The sequence below is a fragment of the Portunus trituberculatus genome, chromosome 32, assembly GCF_017591435.1.
Source record: "Portunus trituberculatus isolate SZX2019 chromosome 32, ASM1759143v1, whole genome shotgun sequence".
In the NCBI taxonomy this organism is placed as follows: domain Eukaryota; kingdom Metazoa; phylum Arthropoda; class Malacostraca; order Decapoda; family Portunidae; genus Portunus; species Portunus trituberculatus.
In genome coordinates, this window is record NC_059286.1 from 12561140 (window position 1) to 12581139 (window position 20000).

Below are 20000 nucleotides of genomic sequence, written 5' to 3' on the forward strand. Positions count from 1 at the left end.
TTTCTTTGTTTACTGCCTACATTACTTTATTATTTTCTTATTTTTCCCAGTTACTTATTTTCATTCTCTTCTCTATTCTTTAGTTTATCTTTTTGTTTACATTAATTTAATCTTCCCCCGGTTATCTTTTTTTTTTTTTTCATCTTCTTTCTTCCCTTCTTCTTCGCTGTTTTCATTATTCTTATCATCTTTATTTCTATACCTTCACTTTCCTTTACGTTCAATTGTCTTTTGTTTATTCTATCTTATTTCTTCAGTTACTCTTCTTTCTCATTCTCTTTCTTACCATCTTATTCGCTATTTTCATTATTCTTATTCTCATTAACCTTCCCTTTACCTTCATTTCTTTTTTTTTCGTTCATTTTTTTTTTTTTTTTTTTGTTTACACTATCTTATGTCTCCAGTTCCTCTTTATTTTCATTATTCTATGCCTTGTTTTTCACTACATCTATTCTTATTAACCTTCTTTATTCCTTTACCCTCACATTCCTTCGTTTATTGTTTTTATTAGTCTTATTTTCGCACTTACTTTTCTTTTTCATTCGCTTTTTCAACATTTCATTCGCTATTGTTATTCTCTCTCTATTTTCATTTTTTTTTATTTAATTCGCTATTGTTATTCTATCTCTCTATTTTCATTCACTTTTTTATTTCATTTCACTGGTTATTTTCTTTATATTTATTCTTATTGTACTTATTCCTCTGTACCGCCAAACACTCGCTTCCTCTCATCTTTCTTACTTTCCTATTTTTCATCCGCTGAATTCCAACGTTTTATTCCTTGTTTTTCACTCTATCTCTTATTATTCCTCTTTACTGCTACAGAGAGAGAGAGAGAGAGAGTTACAGAAAGCTTGAGGGTGCTGGCTGGCTGGCTGGCTGGCTGTCTGGTTGGCTGGATCAGGTTGGGGTGAGTTGAATCAAACTGGGTAGGCTGAAAGTTGAGTTGGGGAGTATTGCAAGTTGGTGGGAGTTAGTAAGCGCGCTACTGTGCCTTGGGGAGAGACTGAGGATGGACAGGGGAGGGGCTGGGGAGAGTTTGGGGGTGTTGACTCAGTAAGGAAGAGAGTGGCAATAGACAGAAATGCAATCTTAGAACATAAACTGGTTAAATTTGAAGGGTTTTTAAAGGAGATGACTGGGAGAGGACTGGGATTAACTGGGTGGGTGTTGTGAAGTTACTGTGGTTACCGGGAACTGAATGAGAGAGAGAGAGAGAGAGAGAGAGAGAGAGAGAGAGAGAGAGAGAGAGAGAGAGAGAGAGAGAAATGGTGACTGAGAACGCTGTGAAATCTTGTAAATTGCATAACATAAAGGCATTAATTAATTATAGTGTTTCAGCTATACTTACATAAAATCAGTAAATATGAACGAAAGAAGGAATAGAAGAGGAAAGTAATAAAGCTGGAGGGATGAAAGGAAGAAAAGAAAAGAAAAGAAAAGAAAGAAAGAAAGAAAGTGGTGAATGATATATAAAGGGAAGAAAAAGAGAGGCGTAAGGTTGATAGAAGAAGAAGAAGAAAAATAATGTCAACTAAAAAAAGAAAAAGGAAAATAAAATAAATGAAGCGAAAAAGGAAACACATGAATAAATAAATAAATAACAACAAAGTAAAGAAAACGAAAATTAAGAAAAAAAAACACGAAAAATAATCAAAACCAAGAGTAAAAATAAAAAAATAAATAAAACACGGAAACAAAACACGAGAGAGAGAGAGAGAGAGAGAGAGAGAGAGAGAGAGAGAGAGAGATAAAAAAAACAGAAGAATAAGTAAACAAGAATAATAAACACGAGAAGGGAAAGAAAGAGGAAACAAGAAAAAGGGAATAGAGAAAGGGAAGGAAGGGAAAAAAGCAAATTAGAAGCAAAGGAATAGAAGGAATGATAGTGAAAGTTACGACCAAAGGAAGGGGAAGGAGAGAGAGAGAGAGAGAGAGAGAGAGAGAGAGAGAGAGAGAGAGAGAGAGAGAGAGAGAGAGAGAGAGAGAGAGAGAGAGAGAGAGAGAGAGAGAGAGAGAGAGAGAGAGAGAGAGAGAGAGAGAGAGAGGAAAGGGAGAGGGGAGAGTGAGAGGAGACAGGAAAGGGTGAAATACATCGATCCCATCTTGTACCCTCACGCAACTCTCACTTATTTTTTCTTCTTCTTCTTCTTCTCTCTCTCTCTCTCTCTGATTGTGCATGCGTGTAGATGTGTGTGTACCTGTGCGCGTTGCGTGAGAGAGAGAGAGAGAGAGAGAGAGAGAGAGAGAGAGAGAGAGAGAGAGAGAGAGAGAGAGAGAGAGAGAGAGAGAGAGAGAGAGAGAGAGAGAGAGAGAGAGAGAGAGAGAGAGAGAGAGAACCAAGACACACCAGAACTGACTAACAAACCAACACAACCAGAGAGAGAGAGAGAGAGAGAGAGAGAGAGAGAGAGAGAGAGAGAGAGAGAGAGAGAGAGATCACCTCCCTATCAATTACCTGTCAAAAGCTCATTAAGACAGGTGTGGTTATTATTCTTCTTCTTCTCTCTCTCTCTCTCTCTCTCCTCCTTTACTCCTAGTACAGAGAGAGAGAGAGAGAGAGAGAGAGAGAGAGAGAGAGAGAGAGAGAGAGAGAGAGAGAGAGAGAGAGAGAGAGAGAGAGAGAGAGAGAGAGAACATAAAAACGAAATAGAGAGAGGTAGGGAGAGAGGGATGATGAAGTAGAAATAACTGAAGCAAGGGGAGAGAACATAAATAAAAGAGAGAGAGAGAGAGAGAGAGAGAGAGAGAGAGAGAGAGAGAGAGAGAGAGAGAGAGAGAGAGAGAGAGAGAGAGAGAGAGAGAGAGAGAGAGAGAGAGAGAGAGAGAGAGAGAGAAAATCACCACACAAACGGAGGAGAGAGAAAAATAAGGGAGAGAAAAGGAAGAGAAAGATAAAAGAAGGGAGAGGAAGAGAGATGAAAGACGAATGAGAAAGAGAGAGAGAGAGAGAGAGAGAATAAATAAAGAGAATAAAGAGAAACAAAGAAAAAATAAAGCAAAAGAGATTGAAATGGAAAAACGAAAGTGAAAAGGATAATTGAGAAAAGGAAAAAAGAAGGAAGAGGAGGAGGAAGAGGAGGAGGAGGAGGGAGAGGAGGATAAAAAAAAAAGAAGAGGAAGAGGAGGAGGAAGAAGAAGAGGGAAAAAGTGATGGAGGAAAGGTATTAAGTCAAGATGAAGTCCTCTACTCTCCTCTCTCCTCCTCCTCCTCCTCCTCCTCCTCCTCCTCCTCCTCCTCCTCCTTCCCTTCTGATCTTTCTGAATCTAAAATCAATGGAGATTTTTGAGACGGGGGGCAGAAGTCAATCTATTTTTTCTTCTTTTTTTTCCGCCTTCTATCAAAGCGTGGCCGTGGTGATGCATGGCTGGGCTGGCGGGGTGACAGGGTGAGTTGGGCGCCTGACAGGGTGATTTAGGGAGCTACAGGGTCATCACAGAGCCAAGGGAAGGGAGACAAAGAGTGCTGGGATTAATAGTGCAATTGTGGGGTGTACCTGTGAAGTAGTGTGAGTGGTTTAGGGTGCGTTATTAAGGGTGTTTTAGGGTGTATTTCTAAGGGTGAGTGTTTTAGGGTGTCTTTTTAAAGGTGAGTGATTTAGGGCATTTTTTTTAGGGTGTCTCTTTAAGGGTGTCTTTTGAAGGGTGTTTTAGGGTGTCTTTTTAAGGGTGAGTGTTTAAAGGTGTCTTTTTAAGGGTATGTTTTAGTGTGTCTTTTTAAGGGTGAGTGTTTTAAGGATATTTTGCAAGGAAAGTGTAATTCTGTAATTTAGGGATATTTCTAAGGTGATTATCTGGACATTTAGGGATAATTTGTATGGAAAGGGTGATAATAATTCAGGGATATTTTCAAGGATGATTTTCGGGATATTTAGGGAAATTTTGAATCGAAAGAGTGCTTCTGTATAACCTAGAGATACTTTCTAGGGTGATCAACACAATATCTAGGAAAATTTTGGGCGATGGGCAGAGAAATATCTAGGCTCGTGAAAAGAAAATCTGGGGAATTAAAGAAATTACAATCGCTAGGCGTCATTTTACAAAGAATTAGGGAGATTTGAAAGGAAAAACCGGGAATTATTAATGTTATAAGAGAGGGAAAAATGATAAGGTAACTTTTAAGGTCCTCAAATTGCTAGATTATTGAGGATTTAAAGGGAAATATAAGGAGAGAAAGACATAATGGGGGAAGTTTTAGGAAGGAATTGGTAGATCAGAAGAGGAAGGAAATATGGAAAGTAGAAAGAGGTAGACAGGAAAAGAGAGAGAGAGAGAGAGAGAGAGAGAGAGAGAGAGAGAGAGAGAGAGAGAGAGAGAGAGAGAGAGAGAGAGAGAGAGAGAGAGAGAGAGAGAGAGAGAGAGAGAGAGAGAGAGAGAGAGAGATATGGGAAGAGGAAAGAGATGGAAAGAAAGAAAGAGGTAGACAGAAGGAATGAAAGACAAAAAGAGATAGATAGATAGAGAGAAAGATAGATAGGTAGGTAGATAGGTAGACACATAGATAGATATATAGATAGAGAGAGAGACAGACAGGCAGACAGAGAGAGAGAGAGAGACAGAGACAGAGACAGAGACAGAGACAGACAGACAGACAGACAAATAGAGAGAATGAATGAAGTGAGTACAGAAGTCATTTAAAAGTACAGAAGAAAGGAAAGTAGAGAAAAATAACATAAGACAGAAAGTTTTATGAGAGGCAAATCACAACATCATTATTCTAGGAAGCAAAAAACGCGGCGAAAGAAAAACTGAGGGAGAGTTTAGAAGAAAATGAGAACTGTGAATATTACTTACGGGATTCAAAGTACAAGACAGCGTTGCCAGATGAGCGTCAGTCTGCAAGTAGAAAAAGTTACCAGTTATTATGGAAAATTTATCAAAGGGAGGAAAGAAATATTTGTAAAGAGAATGGGGAAAATAGGCAAAGGCATTTTTAAACGAGGAAGAGAAATGGCAGGATATGAAAAGAGGAGAAAGGGAAAAAATAAAAGAAAAGGAATGAAAAACATGGAAAAACAGCAAAAGGAAAATTGTAAAGAGAAAAGCAGAAATGATAATTAAAAAGGGGAAAACTAACAAATACAGTGTGATAAATTTCTGGGAATAAGAAAGAAAATAGAAAAGAAGGAATTTCAAGACGCGGTAAAGGAAAAGAAGAGGGAAAATTTATAGAGAAAAGAAGAAAATAGAGAATAGAATAGGGAAAACAAACAAATATAGTGTTAATATAAACTTTCCCACACACATTACTTGCTTCAATCAACACAATTAAACACAATTAAACAAAACATAAACACAAACAACAAGCCAACCACCCTTCCTGACTCCACACCTCACATTTTTCATAGAGGGTCATTTTGTGTGACGGCTTCCTTTTTCTTTCATTTTTTAGGTAATTTTTTTCATCCCTAGTCTGTACCCCTAACACACACACACACACACACACACACACACACACACACACACACACACACACACACACACACACACACACACACACACACACATTGCTTCTATCATAAGCTGAAATACAATATCTAACACTCCCTCTACCAAACAGCAACATACATATTGACATTTGTGACCCAGCCATGTCTTAAACAATTGATAAAAAAAAGAAAAACACCAAAATTAACCTAAATTTCTTCCTTCAACCATGCCAATATCTTCATCAACCCTGTCAATATTTCATCAACCAGGCAAATATTTCTAACACTCTCTATGCCAAAACGAGACAGAGGAGAAACGCCCACTTTTTCTATACATAAAATAATAAATGTAGTCACAGTAGAGACACAGAGGAGAAATACCCTTTTTTTTTATCTACACACAAAGCCATTACACATAACACAACAAACATACTCACAACCTTAATGCCAAAAAAAAAAAAAAAAAAGACAGAGAGGAGATATTCCCATCTTCTTTGCACATAAGGACGTCAATCATGAAACAACAAATATAGTCACAGACGAGACAGAGAGAAGAATCAGCTTTTTTCTACACATAAATTCATCACACATACAATAACAAACATAGTCACAGTCTCAATGCCAAAAGACGATTCACTAAGAGGAGAAACGCATTTTTTCTATACATAAAACCATTCCCCATAACACAACAAAAAATAGTCAGTCAAGATATAGAAGAGAACCACCTTTTTTTTCGACACAAAGCCATCATACATAACACAACAAACATACTCACAATCTTAATGGCAAAAAAAAAAAAAAGATATACCCACCTTCAACACATAAACACATCACACATACATTAACAAACACAGCCACACTCTCAATGCCAAAAGACGAGAGACCGAGTAGAAACACATTTTCCAACACATAAAGGCATCCCACACAACACACGTCAGAGGCCAGTATTCTGAAACGCTTTGCTCTCTCGCCATCAATGCTTTCTAAATGCTCCAGTTGAAGATATTCGTGTTTTTAAGTGATTTTATGGTTCCGGTGATACGTAGATTACAAAATTTTCTAGTTTATGAAGAGGAGAAACTGTCTTGAAAACTCCGCTGGTTGTCTCTGTGGCCTTCAAAAAAAAAAAAAAAATGTCGTAGTGAGAGGGTAAGGCGTTTCTGAATATGTGCGTCAGTGTCACGGTGATTGAGAGTTGCATGGCGGGATGGACGAGGGAAGGGGGTGTTTTAGGGCCCGCCACGGCAATTCACAGCGTAATAGGTGGCAGAAGTGCTGCTTTAAGTGTGGCGGGGCGGTGTAGGTGTGGCCCGGGGTGTGCCAAGCTGCGGCCGTGTTGAGGTGTGGGGCACTGAAGAGGATCTGATCGTATTCTAATGTGTTTGAGATTAATTACTGTAGGGTTACGTAAAGTGTATAGGTTCTGATTCTATATAAGAGAATTTGATTATATTCTAAGGTGTTTGGGATTAATTACTGTAGAGTTAAGTAAAGTTTATGGGTTCTGATTCTATATAAGATCTGATTATATTATAAGGTGTTTGGGATTAATTACTATAGTGTTAGGTAAAGTATATAGGTTCTGATTCTACATAAGATGATCTGATTTATAATTTAAGGTGTTTGGGGTCAAGTACTATAGAGTTAGGTAAAGATTTGGACCCTTTAGTTAAGTAAGTATATGAGTTTGGATTCTATATAAGATGATTTGGGGTTAAGTGTTATGGAGCTCAGTAAAGTGTACAGATTTTGATACTAAATTTATAAGAGGATCTGGTTACATTATAAAGTATTTAGGGTTAAAGTACTATAGAGTTAGGTAAAGTATATAGGTACTAATTCTATATAACAGGATCTAATCGTATTCTAAGGTGTTTAGGATTAAGTACCATAGAGTTAGCTAATGTATACAGGTTCTGATTCTATACAACAGGATCTGATTATATTCTGAGGTGTTTAGGATTAATCACCATAGAATTAACCCCTTCAGTACCATGACGCGTTTTCATATTCATTCTGCTTACTATTTTATTATTTTACACAGCTTCAGAAACTCATGTGGAGATTAGAATAATAAAGACTGTGGCCATTAATCTTCTGACCTCCACAGACCCTTTCTAATGTATATAAAATCGTCTAATCACAACAAAAACTGATAGTAAAAACGCATCCCAGTACTGAATGCGTCAAGTAAAGGGGTTTGAATTCTATACATGAGGATCTGATTTTACTATAATGTATATGGCATTATAAACTCAACAAGAAAAATAATTAAAAGTCAAATAAAACACTTAAATACTAAGGAAGTTGGTAGAGTAACGTATAAAAAATTAGATTCCATGATAAGCGATTCTGATCATATCTTGACGTGCATGAGATTAACCCCTTCAGTACCATTAATCTTCTGACCTCCATACATTCTTCCTAACATTAATAAAACTGTCTAATCGTACAAAAAACTCAAGATAAAAATGTGACCCAGTAGTGAAAGGATTGAATTAGTGAACACTGTGTCCATTAATCTCCTGACCTCCACAGACCCTTCCTAATGTCAATAAAAAAAGTCTAATCGTACACAAATCTCAAGGTAAAGATGGGTCCCAGTACTTAAGGGATTGAATTAGTGAAGATTGTGTCCATTAATCTCCTGACCTCTATAGACCCTTCCTAATGTCAATAAAACGGTCTAATCGTACACAAACCTCAGGGCAAAAATATGTCCCAGTACAGAAGAGGTTAAATATTGTTGGCAAGTCAATAGCAAAAGAAAAATATCAAAGCATTTTTTTTAACAAATACCAAAGCTAATTAAAAAGGCTTGCAATATACATGAAAGGATCTAAGAGCATTCTACGGTAAAATATAAAGAATTAAAACAGATAAACATAACAATAAACAGACAAACAGATCAACGAAACAAAAACAACGACAACAGCAACAACGACACAGAGTGAGGGAAGACAACACAAACAGACAAACAGACAGACAATGAAATGTGGTAAACTTTCTCCTCAGAGTGATATTGCCGAGGAAGAGGAGGAGGAGGAGGAGGAGGAGGAGGAGGAGGAGGAGGAGGAAAAATAAAAGAATAAGAAGAGAAAGAGGAAGATGAGGAAAAAGAATGAAAAAAAAGAATGACAAAAGAAAAGAATGAAAAAAAGAAAGGAATGAAAAAAAAAGGAATGAAAAAAGAAAGAAAGGAAAAAAGAAGAAGGAGAAGGAGAAGAAGAAGAAGAAGAAGAAGAAGAAGAAAAAAAAAAAGAATGAATATACCCAAAAAGACAGGAAAACAGGAAAAGACAAGGAACACAAGGAGGAGAAGGAGAAGGAGGAGGAGGAGGAGGAGGAGGAGGATAAACGAGTATGCAGAAGACCACATAGGTATCCTTATCTCCTCCTCCTCCTCCTCCTCCTCCTCCTCCTCCTCCTCCTCCTCTCCTCTTCCTCTTCCTCCTCCTCCTCCTCCTCCTCCTCCTCCTCCTCCTCTTCTTCTTCCTCCTCTTCACCGCCTGAACGACCTCGTTAACCTCTAAAGTGCAAATTAACGAGAGACCATTCGTTGATGTGCTCTCTCTCTCTCTCTCTCTCTCTCTCTCTCTCTCTCTCTCTCTCTCACCTTTACCACCTGCTTCTTGGTATTCTGTTATTCTCTTCCTGGTATCATGACCCTTTTCTTCTTTCTCTTTTTTCTCTTCTCTTTTCCTCCTTTTCCTTTCCTTATTTTCTTTCTTTTTTTCTTTCTTCCTTTCTTTTCTCCTCTTATTTGTTTGTAAAGCGTGACTCAAACACTGATTCCATTCTCTCTCTCTCTCTCTCTCTCTCTCTCTCTCTCTCTCTCTCTCTCTCTCTCTCTCTCTCTCTCTCTCTCTCATTCTTTTATCTTTTCTTTTCTCTAGTTTATTTTATTTACAGTTTTCTTCTATCCATTTCCTTCGTTCTAAAACACACCAAAACTACTATTACCACCTTAACGACCATTAACAACCCTTAAACAGCACCAAAAACAACCTTAACAACATTAACAACTCTCCACCAATCACAGACACCCATCATATCACGTGACATCGGAAAAACACCCAATAATATCCTTAGTTTTTGCTCTCCTTTCCTTTCCTAACTTCCAGAGACGGTTCAGCCAATGAGCGCCCGGCAAACACAGGCTGAGGGATACGAGAGCCAATCAGCGTGTCGCATTACAGGACGGGAGGAGATCCATTAGCTTACCTGATTAGTTTGATAGAAGGTAGCGTAGGGGGAGGTGTGACGCTCCGGGCTGGTGGGAGGGCTGGATACGAGGAGGAGAAGGAGAGGGAGAGAGGGAGAGAGAAATATGAGTGGTAGGGAAGAGTGTAAAGAGGAAGAACGGTGTGGAAGGAAAAAAGGATAGATGGGAGAGGGAGGTGAGTCGGAAGAGGAAAAGAGGGGAAGAGGGAGAGATTGGGGGTCGAGGGATCAGGGTGGATAAGAGAGGGATGAGATGTATGAGTGGAGAGGAAGAGGGGAAGGAGGGAGAAGAAGAAAGAGGAATGGATGATAAAAAAGATATAAATGGATGAATGGATGGTTAAATACATACATACATACATACATATGGAGGGAAGGAAGTAAAAGTGCTAATAGACAAATAGATAGATAGATAGGTAGACATAGATAGATAGATAGATAGATAGATAGATGATTGAAAAAGTAAGACTAACTGATTTAAGTAGAAAAATATTGATAAACACTAGACAGAAAAATAGAAAAAAAAATGTAAAAAACTAGACAGATAGATAAATAGAGATATAGAAAGACTGATACCATGATAGATAGACAGACAGACAGACAGACAGACAGACAGACAGAAAAACCAAGAAATAGGAAACAATAAAATAACGAAAAAAAAAAAATTCTAGGAAAGAGAGAGCAGAAACACAAAATGGATAAAGCAAAATAGGGAAGAACGAGAGAGAGAGAGAGAGAGAGAGAGAGAGAGAGAGAGAGAGAGAGAGAGAGAGAGAGAGAGAGAGAGAGAGAGAGAGTGACGTTCCTCGGGGCATGAAAGACTCAAACAAGCTTATCACTTTAGCTGACAAACATTGCTAAGTTATGAGAGAGAGAGAGAGAGAGAGAGAGAGAGAGAGAGAGAGAGAGAGAGAGAGAGAGAGAGAGAGAGAGAGAGAGAGAGAGAGAGAGAGAGAGAGAGAGAGAGAGGAGAGGAGAGAGAGACGAGATGGCTGCTGGCTGAGAAGGAGAGGAGGAGGAGGAGGAGGAGGAGGAGGAGGAGGAGGAGGAGGAGGAGGAGGAGGAGGAGGAGGAGGAGGATGACAGGTCCGGATTATAGCATCAGAGGAGGAGAGGAAGGATAAGGGAATGTAAAGAGCAAGGATGTGAGAGAGAGAGAGAGAGAGAGAGAGAGAGAGAGAGAGAGAGAGAGAGAGAGAGAGAGAGAGAGAGAGAGAGAGAGAGAGAGAGATTGAAAACACCAAAATTACCATAAATAAAACGTGAAATCCTCTTGATAATCACGAACCACCAACCTTACACTAAATACCTAACGTCGAATCCAATCCTACACAAAGGGAATCCAATCCTACAAAAAGGGAATCAAATCCTGCAAAAGGAATCCAATCCTATTCACTAAACCGTTCCAGACTCGATTCCTTGACCTGGGCACCACATGACCTTAGCTAGGGTGTCAATGAAGGGTCACCTGGGCACTTTACACCTGGGAGACTAACAAGGGAGTTAAGAGGAGGATTGGAGCTCACTTAAGAGGATCAAGAGGAGAGTTAGGGTGTCTCTTGAATGTAAACTTAACACTGTACTCTTAGTGTTTTATTCTCCTTATATGGAACGTCACGAATTTAGTACTGTCTCTCTCTCTCTCTCTCTCTCTCTCTCTCTCTCTCTCTCTCTCTCTCTCTCTCTCTCTCTCTCTCTCTCTCTCTCTCTCTCTCTCTCTCAATATGCATTTATGTATGGAAAAATTACACACACAAAAAGTTAAACCCATCCAATCTTATACAAAAAACGAAGAAATATGGAAAGAAACGAAAAAAAGTGAATATATAAAAGTCAGTATAAAAATAGTTAATAGAGAGAGAGAGAGAGAGAGAGAGAGAGAGAGAGAGAGAGAGAGAGAGAGAGAGAGAGAGAGAGAGAGAGAGAGAGAGAGAGAGAGAGAGAGAGAGAGAGAGAGAGAGAGATGTGGAGGAAGGAGTGGCGAAACGTTTCAATGACATTTTTATCTGAGAGAGAGAGAGAGAGAGAGAGAGAGAGAGAGAGAGAGAGAGAGAGAGAGAGAGAGAGTACCTGATTCCACAAACATTTATTCATTTATTCACTCAATTATGCATCATGAAACCTACTCGTGCACTTGTCATTAGTATCAGACGAGCCAGGATATACAGCTCTCTCTCTCTCTCTCTCTCTCTCTCTCTCTCTCTCTCTCTGCATTAACCCTTGGCCCGCTTCCTGGACTTGCAAGAGTGAAAATAAAAAAAAAAGATAAAATATAAAATGAAAAGAAAAAGAAAAAGAAAAAAAAAAAATATATCTAAATCGTGTACTAAATTCGTTTCTATCATTTCTAAGTTTCGTGAAGCGTTGAGGGGAAGATAAAGGAAAAGAAAACGTGTACCAAGTTAGTTGTTGTATATTCAGTTGACTAGATGTCTCAAAATGTTTCAAATGTTTCTATTACCGAAGCTTCGAAAAATGCAGTGGTGACAATAAATCTTTCAATCCTCCTCTAGTTTAAATCTTCAAAGACTTATTACTGTAGGTCACAAGTCACTGGTTTCAGCTTCACCAAGAAGTAGTAGTAGTAGTAGTAGTAGTAGTAGTAGTAGTAGTAGTAGTGGTAGTAGTAGTAGTAGTAGTAGTAGTAGTAGTAGTAGTAGTAGTAGTAGTAGTAGTAGTAGTAGTAGTAGTCAGTGCAGTCCAACCTTTTACTCTCTCTAGTTTAAATTCTCTAAGACTGACTACTTTAAAACACAAAAGTCACTGATTTCAGCCTCACCACTCAGAAGGAAGTATTAGGATTAGTATTAGTATTAGTATCAGTGTATTATTAGTGTTAGTGAAGTCCAACCTTTCACTCTCTCTAGTTTAATTTTTCAAAGATTTATTACTTTAGATCATGAGCCACTGAGTTCAGCCAGAACACCCAAAGGAAGTATTAGTATTCGTATTAGCGTTAGTGTAGTCATGCAGCGTTCACTCTTTCTAGTTAAATTAATAAAATACTTAATACTTCAAAACACAAGAGTCACTGGGAGAGTTCGGCCACACCACTCAAAGGAAGTATTAGTAATATTAGTGGCATTAGTATTAGTGTTAGTATTAGTGCAATTCAACCTTTCAGTCCTTCTAGTATAATTTCTCAAAGACTAACTACTTTAAAAGACAAGTCACTGAAGGAGAGAGTTCGGCCACACCACAGAGGAAGTATTAGTATTAGTGTTAGTATTAGTATTAGTATCACTGTTTGTATTAGTTTAGTTCCACCTTTCAGTTCCTCTGGTTCTATTTGTGACCAGGAATGGATGGCTGAGGTGGCAGCATTTCTGACAACGAAGCAGGAAGTCCCGTGTTACAATCCCACCCAAGGACTTCTCTCAGGTGACCGCCCCGCCACGCCTCGCCTCACTCACACTTCACTCTCGCACTCCTACACGCCTTCTCCAGCCATCAACAACTTTTAAATCTTTGTACCATAGATTTTGGTCCACTTTAAAAGAGAATGAGGAGCTTTTTACACAGTTAACCCCTTCAATACTGGGACACATATTTTACCTTGAGATTTGTGTACCATTGGACCAGTTTATTGACATTAGGAAGAGTCTATGGAGGTCAGAAGATTAATGGCTAGAGTCTTCACTATTTTAATCTCCCACATAAATTTCTGAAGCGGAATAAAATCGCTAAATGGAAAGTAGAATATATATGAAAGCGTGTCATGGTACTGAAGGGGTTAAGAAGGTTGTAAGTGGCTGATAGGAAAGCTTCGTGCAATCCAAACATAACATTACCTTAAAAAAAATATATATAGATAAATAAAAACCAGCAATAAAAAAAAAAAAAAAAAAACTGAAATATCCCTCACAATAGATAACAAAAAAAAATATATATATAATCTCAAAACCAAAGAGAAAAAAAAAGTCAATAAATAACAAAAAAGGCTTAAATTTCCCTACAGAACGAAAACCAATGAAAAAAAATGTAATCGATAAAAAAGGAAAAAAATGAAGAAAAAAAAAAACATGAATCACACACAAGTTCAATATGAATAAATACATTTCAAGTGTCGCCTTACGAGAGAGAGAGAGAGAGAGAGAGAGAGAGAGAGAGAGAGAGAGAGAGAGAGAGAGAGAGAAATAGATATTCACCCTTCCCTCTCCTTTCCCAAGCTTGCAATAGTCCTCTCCCTCTCCCTCTCCCTCTCCCTCCTATCCCTCTCTCACTCTCACTCTCACGTCTTGGGGTCAAAGTGTACGTGTCTTACTTACATATTCTTGAAGTGATGGGAGAGAGAGGGAGAGGGAGAGGGAGAGGGAGAGGGAGAGTAGAAGAGGAGGGAGAGAATGAAAATGCACAGTAAGGAGAGAGTAAGAGGGAGTAAGGGAAATATGAGTGAAAAATGGCAAAAGAGAGGGAGAGGGGAGAGAGGGAGAGGGAAGAGGGGAGGAAGAGAAAGAAAGGGAAGTGAAGGAAAATGATGATAAATATGTTGAATAATGAGACAATTTCGTGATAATCAAAAGGTCTTCTTGTATCGATGAGATGTGAGGGACTGTGTCTGTCTGTCTGTCTGTCTGTCTGTCTATCTATATATCTATCTGTTTGTCTGTCTGCTTGTCTCTCTGTCTGTCTGTCTCCCTGTCTATCTATCTGTCTGCTTGTCTGTCTATCTGTCTGTCTTCTGTCTGTCTGTCTCCCTGCCTGTCTGTCTGCCTGTCAGCCTGCCTGCCTGTCTGTCTGTCTGTCTGTCTGTCTGTCTGTCTGGCTGCCTGTCTGTCTATCTATCTATCTATCTGTCTATCTATCTATCTATCTATCTATCTATCTATCTGTCTGTCTGTCTGTCTGTCTGTCTGTCTATCTGTCTGTCTATCTAAGAAATCGAAATCTATAAAAAAACATGATTCAATTCCATACTCGTAAAATTTCTTCGACTAACCATGTATGTATGTATGTAATGTATGTATGTACGTATGTATGTATAAGGAATCTCACCCTCTATAAAAAGCATCTGAATCCATTGTGATCTCGCAATCGTTTTAAATCCCTTTTGTATCACCACCACTACTACCACCACCACCACCACTACCACCACCACCATCACTACTACCACCATCACCACCACCTCAGAATTCTAAGTTAATGGGATACTCTGGAGAGAGAGAGAGAGAGAGAGAGAGAGAGAGAGAGAGAGAGAGAGAGAGAGAATTTCATAACTTCATCTTTTTTATACCATGAACTGCACCTCTCTCTCTCTCTCTCTCTCTCTCTCTCTCTCTCTCTCTCTCTCTCCATTCAGAACCCAGCAAGGAGCACTAATAGGTCTTAAGGTTCTTTTTTCCTTCACTAAAACCCTGCAGGAGTGTGCTAATCCTAAAGGAGGAGGAGGAGGAGGAGGAGGAGGAGGAGGAGGAGGAGGAGGAGGAGTAAGGTAAAGAAATTTCTACACTCTTTGTTTCCTCCTCCTCCTCCTCCTCCTCCTCCTCCTCCTTCTATTTTTCTTCTTCGTCTTCTTCTTCTTCTTCGTGTAAGTCTTGCCTTCAGACATTATATTTATTTATTTTTTGTTTTCTAAAGATAAATGGTAATATGTAACTTTCTCTCTCTCTCTCTCTCTCTCTCTCTCTCTCTCTCTCTCTCTCTCTCTACCACTTCATTATGTATTCAACGTTTTAATGAGAGAAGTTCCATTGCTCCCTCCTCCTAGAGTACTCTCCTCCTCCTCCTCCTCCTCCTCCTCCTCCTCCTCCTCCTCCTCCTCCTCCTCCTCCTCCTCCTCCTTAGAATCTATCTCGGAGTCTTCCTGTTGTGACGAAAAAAAAATAGAAGAGGAAGAAAAGAAAACACAGAGAAGGTGAGAGTTAAGTTGAGTAAATAGGAGGAGGAGGAGGAGGAGGAGGAGGAGGAGGAGGAGGAGGAGGAGGAGGAGGAGGAGGAGGAGGAGGAGGAGGAGGAGGAGGAGGAGGAGGAGGAGGAGGAGGAGGAGGAGGAGGAGGAGGAGGAGGAGGAGAAAGAGGAGGAGGAGGAGGATAAAAAATAAGCTACATTGCCGGTATAATAATAAACTTCCGAGAGAGAGAGAGAGAGAGAGAGAGAGAGAGAGAGAGAGAGAGAGAGAGAGAGAGAGAGAGAGAGAGAGAGAGAGAGAGAGACTAAGTAGGAACAAGAAGTCTCAAGAGGAAAACATCACAAAGCAACAACAAGAGAGGAGGAGGTAATGATGTGAGTAGAAGAGGAGGAGGAGGAGGAGGAGGAGGAAAATGCAGTAGTGGAAGGGTTGTGTCAAAGATTCTCTCTCTCTCTCTCTCTCTCTCTCTCTCTCTCTCTCTCTCTTCTTCTTCTTCTTCTTCTCCTCCTCCTCCTCCTCCTCCTCCTCCTCCTCCTCCATAATCTTCACCAATCCTCCTCCAAAAAAAGGCTAGTTAGAATGTAGATAATTATTTTCCTCCTCCTCCTCCTCCTCCTCCTCTTCGTCTTACTTTTTCCATTTTCTTTCTTTTCTTCTATTTGTCTTGTTGTTGTTGTTCTTTTTTCTTTGTTGTTATTCTCCTTTCTTGTACATTTTCCTAACCTTGTTTTCCTCCTCATATTCTTAAACTTCGTCCTTTTCTTCATTTCTTGTCTTTTCACTTTCTTCTTTTGTTTATTGATGTGTCTTCTTCTTTCATTCTTTTCTTTTTTTTACTTTTCCTCCTCCTCCTTTTCCTCCTTCATATCACAAATCCTTCATCTTTGTTTCTCCTATGAATTTCTTTCCTCTTCTCTTGTCCTTTATCCTCTCTTTCTTTATTCTCTCTCCTCTCCTTCCCACCACCACCACCATCACCACCACTATCATCACCACCACTATCTCGTCCTCCTCCTTTTCCTCCTTCATATCACAAAACATCCTTCATCTTTGTTTCTCCTATAACTTCCCTTCCTTTTCTCTTGCCCTTTATCCTCTCTCTCTTTATTCTCTCTCCTCTCCTTCCATTCCTATTCACCACCACCACCACCACCACCACCACTATCTCGTCCTCCTCTTCCTACTCCTCTTCTTCCTCACAGTGCAAAAAGACCAACGTGATGTTCAGGTTTCCAGCGAGTGACTTTGGATACAAGATGCCGGAAGTAATCCCATCAGGTGACGCGCCGCTGCACACAACACCTCCACTCCGCTGCCCTGCCCGCTGTTGTGCCGCCGACCTCCGCACCAGTGACAGGCAGGCAGGCAGACACAGTACAGGAATATTAGTACTGGGGCTAGGAAAGGGTCAGAGAAATGGTAGATACGTGGGAATGTGTCTTCGTCTCCTACTATACTGCATCTCTCACTACTCTTACTACTTACGACCAGTGACAGACAGAGGCAGAGAATATCATGAAGTACTGACGGGAGGAAAGGGTTAGAGAAATGGTAGAGGTCTGGGAATGTGTCTTTTTTTCTGAGGGTAGGAAAGGGTTAGAGAAATGGTAGAGGTGTGGGAATTTACTTTTGTCTATTACACTGCATCTCTTACTATGAGAGACACCAGTGACAGAGAGGCAGAGTACAGGGATATCAGCACTGAGGGTAGGAAAGAGAGGGATGGTAGAGACGTGAGAAGATGCCCTTGTCTTTTACTTCGGTGGAAAGCTGAGAAATAGACAAAATTATGACAGCCTTGAAGAAATGAAGTGGAGAATTGAGATTACATATACAATTCAGTGTCATCTTAAGCGTTATGTCTGAGGGGCGAGTGATATACATGATTTACCCAAGGGAGATTACTGGAGACCTCTATTCGTATTACATAGACAATAACAAAGACGTGATATTAATACTACAGTGGACATTACTGATTCAACATTGCGTATTCCTTGAGGTTATGTTATGTAGCAGCAACAGAAAACAATAATAATACAATAGTGATGAAACATTTGAAACACCTGAAACATTTGAAGCATTTTGAAACATTTTACCTTCCTTGAACACATTACACTTCATATACAATAGTTACTCATGTGCAGGGAGTCCATTTTATTTATTTATGTAAAAGGGGAAAGCTGGACAAGGGCAACAGAAGGAGTAAAGAATAGAGGCCCCCTTAGAATGCCAGTCCCCGTGCAGGTCCAGAGATTAGCCAAAAGAAAGGCTGATGCTGCTATTAACCACTTCAGTACTGGGACACATTTTTACCTTGAGATTTGTGTACGATTAGACCGTTTTACTGACATTAGGAAGGGTCTATGGAGGTCAGGAGATTAATGGACACAGTTGTCACTATTTTAATCCCTTCAGTACTGGGACACATTTTTACCTTGAGATTTGTGTACGATTAGACCGTTTTATTAACACTAGGAAGGGTTTATGGAGGTCAGAAAATTAATGACCACAATCTTCACTATTCTAATCCCCCACGTAAGTTTGTGAAGCTGTATAAAGTCACCAAATAGCAAGCAGAATGAATATGGAAACGTGACATGGTACTGAAGGGGTTAAAGTGAATATTATGAATTTGTCACGGCTCTGTCATCACGAAGGCGAGTTTTGTGTGGTAGTAATAATCAGTCTGCGTCGTGGAATCAGCTTAGACATTCATATTCAGTTCCCATTCAGTAACCTTTGATGGAGAGGTGATGGCGAGACTTGAGTGAGAATTATCAGTTTGTCTAGATTAACCAGTTTTATGTGATGGGAACTACTTTGCTTTTCTATTTGCCTTTTTTTTTTTCTTTCTTTCTTCTCTTCCTTTCCTCCTTCTCGTATTTACTCTTCTTCTTCCTTCACATACTACTGCTCTTACCTTTCTTTTTCTCTTTCTTCTTTTCTTTGTTTCCTCCTCCTCGTATTTACTCTTCTTCCTCTGATACTACTACTGCTCTGATTTTCCTCTTCTTGTTTTTTTCTTTATCTTCTTCTAGTTCTTCTTTTTCTTCCTCTTTCTCTTTCTTCCCTTTCCTATTACTCATTTTCCTCATCTCCCCTTTTCTTCCTCCTGCATCATCATCTTTTCCTCCTCCTCCTCCTCCTCCTCCTCCTCCTCCTCCTCCTCCTCCTCCTCCTCCTCCTCCTCCTCCTACTTCCTCCTTGTTGTTTCCTTGTTTTACTCCTCTCCCTCCTCCTTCTTCTCCATCTTCCTCTCTCTTGGTTGTTGTTGCAGGTCTTCTTCCTCTTCCTCTTCCTCTTCCTCCTCCTCCTCCTCCTCCTCCTCCTGGGTTATCACTTTCTTCCCTCTTTAGCACCATTTCGTCTTCATCTCACTCTTCCAAGGCTGTTTATCACAATTCATGCAAATCCGCCCTCTAGTGGTGGTGGTGGTGGTGGTGGTGGTGGTGGTGGTGGTGGTGGTGGTGACAGAGCAGGAATTGAAGGAGGAATAAAGAAAATGAGAGAAGAGGGAAAGAGACAATAATAAGGTGGAATGAAGAGAAAATGGGATAAATACGAGGAATAGAGGTGAAGGATATGAAGGAATAGGAGAGGTGATAAAAGAGAGAGAATGGAGGTGAAGGAATAGGAGGGAAAGAAGGAGGGAGGGAGAATTAAAAAGGGTGAGAGGAAGGAGGGGGGAGAAAGAGGTGTATAGGGGAGAGAAAGGGGCAGAAGAGGAGTGTTTTGTTGATATAGGGGTGAAGGAATGGGAGAAGGAGGAGAGGAGAGGAGAGGAGAGAGAGGAGAGGAGGAGAAGAGAGAGAGAGAGAGAGAGAGAGAGAGAGAGAGAGAGAGAGAGAGAAGAGAAGAGAAGAGAGGAGAGGAGAGAGAGGAGAGGAGAGAGAGAGAGGAGAGGAGGAGAGAGAGAAGAGGAGAAGAGAGGAGAGAGAGAGAGAGAGAGAGGAGAGAGAGGAGAGAGAGGAAAGAAAAGAAGAAGAGAGAACGGAAGAGAAGAAAAGAAAAGAAAGGAAAAAGAAGGAGAGAAAAGGAAAGGAAAGGAAAGAAGGGAAGAGAAGAAAAGAGAAGAAAATGAAAAGAACAGAAGAGGAGAGAAAAGGAGAGAAGAGAAGAGAAGAAAGGAAAAGAAAGGAAAAGAAGGAAGGGAGAGAGGAGGGAGGGGAGGGAGGGGAGGGAGGAGGGAGGGGGAGGGAGGGAGGAAATTACTATAACACCCTCCATGACAATCTGCCTCAGCTTAAATTACACGAAAATTACGGCAGTTATTTTTTGCTCTCTCTCTCTCTCTCTCTCTCTCTCTCTCTCTCTCTCTCTCTCTCTCTCTCTCTCTCTCTCTCTCTCTCTCAGTTAATAGGTAAAAATCACCCAATCTTCACTACCTTATTTTTCTTCCTTTCTTTGTATTTTATTTTCAATGATCTCTCTCTCTCTCTCTCTCTCTCTCTCTCTCATCCTGCAGTAGTAGTAGTAGTAGTAGTAGTAGTAGTAGTAGT

At 39.9% G+C, this 20000-nt stretch overlaps 1 protein-coding gene across 5 annotated transcripts in view; it reads right to left on the bottom strand.

Moving 5' to 3' along the window:
* The window catches only part of LOC123512008 (D-glucuronyl C5-epimerase B-like), a 251604-nt gene that overhangs the window by 92679 nt on the left and 138925 nt on the right, over positions 1 to 20000 (bottom strand). For all 5 annotated transcript variants that reach the window (XM_045268120.1, XM_045268121.1, XM_045268124.1 and 2 more), the window contains one exon: positions 4795 to 4836. The gene's annotated coding sequence lies outside the window, so the exon portion shown is untranslated. The remainder of the gene's footprint in view (positions 1 to 4794; positions 4837 to 20000) is intronic.